The sequence below is a fragment of the Pteropus alecto genome, unplaced genomic scaffold (assembly GCF_000325575.1).
Source record: "Pteropus alecto unplaced genomic scaffold, ASM32557v1 scaffold20, whole genome shotgun sequence".
Lineage (NCBI taxonomy): Eukaryota > Metazoa > Chordata > Mammalia > Chiroptera > Pteropodidae > Pteropus > Pteropus alecto.
This window is the reverse complement of record NW_006436298.1, coordinates 1,854,345-1,861,281: the sequence shown is the minus strand read 5'-3', so window position 1 is coordinate 1,861,281 and position 6,937 is coordinate 1,854,345. Positions and strand designations below refer to the sequence as shown.

Below are 6,937 nucleotides of genomic sequence, written 5' to 3'. Positions count from 1 at the left end.
CTTTGGAATACCCAGAAGTGCAATTGCTGGGTTAATTTTTGAGGAACCTCCAGACTTTTCCATAGTGACTATACCATTTTGTAATCCCACTAACAGTGTACAAGGGTTCCCTTTTCTCCCCATCCTTGCCAACACTTGCCGTTTTTTGATTTATTGATGATAGCTATTCTGACAGGTGTGAGGTGATATCTCATTGTGGTTTAATACCTAAACTTCATAAGTTGGCTTCTAGTCTAATTGTTTACCATGGGAGATAACTTTTTTTATTTTGCTACTTTTAATATTTCTTTTGTTTTTTAAAGGAATTTTTTAAAGTGAGAATTATAGAAATGAACCAGATATTATATAAAGAAACTAATAGGCTTCTCCCTGCCCTCACCTGGCTGAGCCAGCGGCACAATGGTGGCATACATGCTCCCACTACAACTGTCATCCTCCTATGCTCTACTTGGAAAGCCTCCTTCCAGATACAACAGGGCTCTATCAATGGTATTTCAAGAAATATGTGATGGCTGTGAGAAGAAAAATACCTGGGATGTAAAGTCCTTCATTGTGGCACAAAGGCATTACAGGCAGACCAAATCACAATAGACATTCCTCAGCTCCCCATGTCCAAAGAGGAGCTGCTGGAAGAAAATTAGACAAAGCTAAAAGATGGCTGCTCTGATGCCAGGGGTAGAAAATTGGATCCATCATCTAGAAAAGGGCAGATCCATCATCTGCCCTTGGCCCGTGGCCACCAGCTCTGGGTTAGTATTCATCCAGATGAAGACCAGTGGACACAGGAATTCTTCGGCTTCTTTGATCATATTGTTTTGGGAGATGACCCCAAAATGAGGAATGACAAGGTGGATCTAGAGATATTCTCACTTATAGGAAGAAGTTTTCCCCTCCTGCTCCTGTGAGGAAGTGCCTCATCTTTGAAGATGCTCTCAACCAGTGGAGGTGGCCTAAACAGCCAGAATACAGGTGATTATGGTTCCAGAAGGAAACTTACAGTGAGACTTGATAACAAAAGCCACTGTCATGCTGCATTCCCTGCAACACCTCCAGCCTGAGCTGTTCAGTTTACCATCCTATGAGTGAAAGGTCCACCATGCTTCTTCTGGCACTGTGGCCTTCGCACCCACTTGTGTGAGCCATAATACCCAGTAAAACAGCAGAGGAAATTGACAATTCCCCTATCGCCACATAAACAGTCATTCTAGCCTCATGACGTATGCACTTGCTCTAAAATGTTAATAAAGCATAAGTTGACAGTGGAGAGAAAACAAAATAGAGACAGCCCAGAACAGAGATCAAAATTGTCATTTGCAGAATCATGATTGTATTTTAATAGCCACATAATAATCATATACAGTGAATATACATATATACACATATACATGCTTGTCTGTGAATACACATTCATGTGTGTATATATATATCTATATGTGTGTGTGTGTACGTGTACATATATATGCATATATGCATGTGAAATATATACATTTCAAGACAAAATTATATTTCTGTTTATTTCTTTTTTAGTTTTTCTTAACCCTGGCCAGAACATGAATAATGTAATACATATATGTGTGTATATATATTTATATGTACTTATATACATTCTAGACTGCTTCACTCTCCTCACTGTTGATCTTAACATGCAATAGCAATTGATAAAAGTGAGATGGTTATTCTATTTGATTTGTAATCTGAATGGGAAAGTCATGTTATGAATGAGACTTAAAGAAATCATTCTCCTTATTATCAAACATTGACATTATTTTTCTGTCCTCAAAATATCTCTGGGGACCTCTGCTCAGAAACTGAACCGTATCCATAGTTTCTTTTTAGCATGAACATAGTTATAGACTGTATCTCATCTCTAGGCACATATCCATGTTTGAAAATGTTTTCTACCTAAAAAAAGAATTACCCCCTTCCTTTAAGAAAATTTATTTTTCTAATACATTCTTTGATGTAAATATAATTTAATTTCGGAATACATACTCTTGGTACAACCAAGAGCCACAGCACATTTTTGGGATAATTTATCGATATTATACTTTGGCAATTAATGCCTTTTAATAGATTTACTCAGCCTTTTGTGATAACAAAGGCACTGAAATAGGAAAAATACAATCGCAGGGAGTATTTCTGTTTCCTGTACCCTTCAAGGTTATCTCTGTCATTTATTATCATTGAGCTCATTTCTAACTCTGTAATTTGTAGAAAAATCATAGTAATATATGTGATTTCTGGTGGAATGATTGCCTCTGGCTGTTGACCGATTTTGCATCAGTTCAGCAAATTCATTTCAGCATTCTTGATTGTCTCTGCATATGTGTCTATTCTTTGAATTCTTTTTTGACCACTTGTAACATCTTACCGGTTCTTTCACCAGTTAATTTAGTTAAATAAAATTTTTCATGTGTGCTTTTAAAAAAGAAACAAATAGAAAGTCTAGAAATAAAACTCTGACTAAATTAAATAACAAAAAAAAAGGTAAATTTAAGAGGATGTCAGAGATTTAAAGAAACTATATAATACATGGTAATTCAGAAAAAAAGCATTTGGAATGGTGAAAAGAGAAAAAATAAAAGAAATTCACTAGAGAGATAAACAAATACAAGTGGGATATTTAACATACATACATTTGGAATCTCAGAAAAAGGGAGAAATAATGGGAACAGAGATATAATTTCCACTAGTACAGATAAGATCAAAAGTACTGCTGAATTTCTTACACCCTTAGCCACTTCTTCCAGAAGGCTTATATATTCTTGGGAATAAGCGACATCCCAATGCCATTAACAGATTTCTGTTTTATATGATTTTTATCATATAAACAATGAAGGTCAGACCTCCCAGGGAAGCCAGACCTCCAGGATCAAAGTTTCCTGAAAAATAGAGAAATGAGCCTGGGATTCTGTTAGGTTTTATTCTTGAGACATTTAACTTTTTTTTTAAAGCTGTACAAGGCAAGGGGCCAATAAGCTCAACAGAAAACAGGTGGAAAGCTCAGTAGAGGAGGAAATGAAATCTCTAATTACCAGCAAGACAGCAATTAGAATTAAGCTCTGCCTAGTAGGAATCCCTTATGGAGCCAAAACAGATAGACCAAACATGACAAAGCTTATAACCTGTCTAATCTGGAATTAGCTTAGAATCCAAGTGTAGTAAAGTGATATACCCCTGCCATAGCTCCTTGGAAAAGTATATTGTGAATCATCTATGGAGAAAGATATCATAATCCAAAGCCTCAATCATTACTTAAAGATAATTCATTCACTAAAAAATTAGGAAGTACAAAAGGGAAGGAAGGAAAAAAAAGAAGGAAGGAAGGAAAGAAGGAAAGAAGAAGGAAGGAAGGAAGGAAGGAAGGAAGGAAGGAAGGAAGGAAGGAAGGAAAAAATTAAACAGATAATGAAAAGAGCTCCAAAGGATCATTCATGTATTGGAGTTACTAGACATGGGCATTAAAATAACTATAATTAATGTATTCAAAGGAGAATATCTCACCTGAGACCTAGAATATATATATTCTAGAAAACAAAAACAAAAACAAAAATAAAATCAATGATCTTGGCATCCACATTCAAAGACTAGTATAAAAAGTAGAGAATAGGAAATAATAGGAAACAGATATCAATGAAATAGAAGAGCCAAATAATAGAGAAAATCAGTGAAACCAAAAGCCAATTCACTGAGAAAAGCAATAAAATTCACAATTGTTTAGCCAGATCAATCAGGAAACAGTGAAGTCACAAACTACAGGAAATCGGAATGATAAAGCTAACATTGTTATAGATTCTACAGATATTTGAGTACAATAACAAAATAATATGAAAAACTTTATAGCAATACAATTGACAACTTGATTAAAATGAGAATATGTCTTGAAAGAAAAACTATCAAAATTCACTCAAGAAGAAACATATAACCAAAATGACTATATTTATTAAATTTTTTTTTAATTATTAAAAAGTTTCTCACAAAGAAAATTTCACATGCATATGGCTTTACTGGGAAATTTTGTCTAACATTTAAGAAAGAAATAATACCAATTCTGCATGATTATTCTGGATAATTGAATAGGAAACACTTCTCAACTCTTTCTATGAAGCTAGAATTAATATGAAACCATATCAGACAAAGACATCACAAGAAATCTGCAGAAAATATCTCTCATGAACATGATGCAAGTAAGCTTATCAAAATTATAGCAAATTCTGTTTAATAATATATAAAAAGGATAAAACAACTTTAAAAATGATGTTTTTCTGAGGAACACGGGTTGATTTAACATTTGAGAATCAAGACACGTTATTAATCATATCAACAAACTAAACAATAAACACCATATTATCATCTCAATTCACTTTGATAGAACAACTTAACATCCATTCCTGATACAAATTTCTCAGCAAACTAAAACTACAGCCAAACTTTCTCACTCTCATGAAAGGCATGTACAAAAATCTCTATATCTTAACATCATATTTACTAATGAGAGACTGAATACTAGGTTCAGGAAGAAGACAAAGATAATCACCCTCATTACATTTGACTTAAAATTCCAACTAATATAAGTAAATAAGACAAATAAAGTTGATTTTTTTAAAATTAGACAAAATAATAAATAAAAAGTTCCTGTATTTGGGGATGAAAGGATTGTCCATAAAAATGTGATGAAATCTACAAAAGAGCTACTAAAACTGCTTTGACACCAGATCAATATTCAAAAATCAACTTTATTTCTAAATTTTAGCACAAAGTTAGTTCTAGATTATAGTAATGATCAGAAATTGAAATAAAAGGAATCATATAATTTACAAAAGCACTAAAATTTGAAATACCAAGCTCTAATCAGTCTGAAGATGTACATGATATTAATACTGAAAACTATAAAACATTGAAATTAAAGAAGACCTAAATAAATGGAGAGAGATAATATGTATTTTGTGTGTGTGTGTGTGTGTGTGTGTGTGTGTGTGTGAGTGTGTGTGTGTGTGTATCACAGCATTTATGTATTGGAAAACTAGTTATCATTAAAATGTTAATACTCCCCCAAATTAATCTATAAATTTAATGTACTCTCAGTCACAATCCCAGCCGCCTTTTGTAGATATTGGTGATTGTAAATTTCATATGGACTTATAAATACTCAAATCACTTTAGAAAAGAACAAAGTTAGAGGACTTAACCTATCCAACATCAAGACTTTCTATAAAGCTGTGTTATCAAGAGAATGTGGTATTGGCATCAAAACAGACAAATAGATCAATGGCATAAAACAGAGAAATGAGAAATGACATAAAAGGAAACATGATTTCAGATAAAAGTCTAGAAGTATATCAGTTGATAAATGATAGTCTTTTCAATAAATGACCCTAGAAAATTGGATATGCATAGGCAAAAAAAAAAAAATGAACTTCATTTTACACCTTATACCTAAACAATAATGTATTATGACTTTTATCCAAAATATACAAAGAATACTCCAAACTCAGTAGTATGGAAACAAATAACTCTATAAAGTAACAATAGAAAGGTACTTCTTTAGTAAAGGACAACTGTATACCACAGACAATATATGATTATACTAAATGGTGAGACACAAAAGGCTTTTCCCCATAAGAATAGAAACATGAAAATGATGTCCCTTATTACCCCTGCTATTCAATATTGGATAAAAGTAACTAGTGCTTACAATATAGCAATAAAAACATATAAAGTTATACAGATTGAAAAGGAATAAATAAAATACTCTGTTTCCATAGATAAAAAATTGTCTATACAGAACATGCTAAAGAATTTACAAAAAAAAAAAAAAAAGAACTAAAAAACTTCAAATAAATGAGTTTAGGAAGATTGAAAGAATCTGAGTTAACATAAAAGTCAATAATATTTTTATATTTTTATATGCCATCAATAAATCAATTGAAACATAATTAAAAAATTATATCAAATAGAGAAAAAAATAAAGTACTTAAGTATAAACCTAACAATGTCTTTTCAGCATATATATGCTGAAAAATACTAAATATTGGTGAAAGAAATCAAAGATTTAAATAAATGGAGAGATATATTGTATTTATAGATTGTAATACTTAATATTGTTAATGATATTAATTTTCTCCAGTTTAATCTATGATTCAACACATTCCCAATCAAAATGTCAGCATGGTTTTTTTTGTTTTTTTTTTTGTATCAAAGAACTGATTTTAAAAGTTATGCAGAAGACAAAGTTACTGGATATACAAAAAAATTCTGAAAAAGATTAACAAAATTGGAGGATCACACTACTCAATTTCAAAACATTATAAAGTTGCAATATTAAAGACAGGGTATTACTGGTGAAAGGACAGATAAATATCTCAATAGTACAGATGAGAAAGCTCAGAAATAGACCCACTCAAATATAGTTACCTGATTATTTTTTTTAGTGTGCAAAGGTAATTCAATAAAGAAAGAATAATCTTTTCAATGAATAGTGCTGAAACAATTGGGCATACATATACAACAAAAAAATGAAACTTGGACATGGTTCCAAGGGTAGCAGTTAGCACATCTGCTTTACATGAAGAAGGTCCTGGGTTCATGTTCCAGTGGAGCCAAGGTCCATGGTCTATCGCCATGCCACCCTTAACAAGCCGGATGTCTGATCTCGGAAGCTAAGCAGGGTCGGGCCTGGTTAGTACTTGGATGGGAGACCACCTAGGAAGACCAGATGCCGTAGACACACGCACACATACAAAAATTAAACTCGACACATGTTACACCTACAAAATTAATAAAAAGTGGTTCATCAACACAGATGTAATACATAAAACTATGAAAATTCTAAAAGTAAATGTAAGAAAATGAGTGTGGCTTTGGGTTAAGCAAACATTTCTTATTTATGACACCAAAACTATGATTCCTAAAGAGAGAAAAAAAAAAAGACTTTATC

At 32.3% G+C, this 6,937-nt stretch overlaps 2 pseudogenes; both read left to right on the top strand.

Moving 5' to 3' along the window:
* Nucleotides 1-399: 399 nt before the first annotated feature.
* On the top strand, nucleotides 400-1,086 carry LOC102882971 (annotated as a pseudogene).
* Nucleotides 1,087-6,611: 5,525 nt separating this feature from the next.
* LOC112480989 lies at nucleotides 6,612-6,727 on the top strand (annotated as a pseudogene).
* The last annotated feature ends 210 nt before the right edge of the window (nucleotides 6,728-6,937 follow it).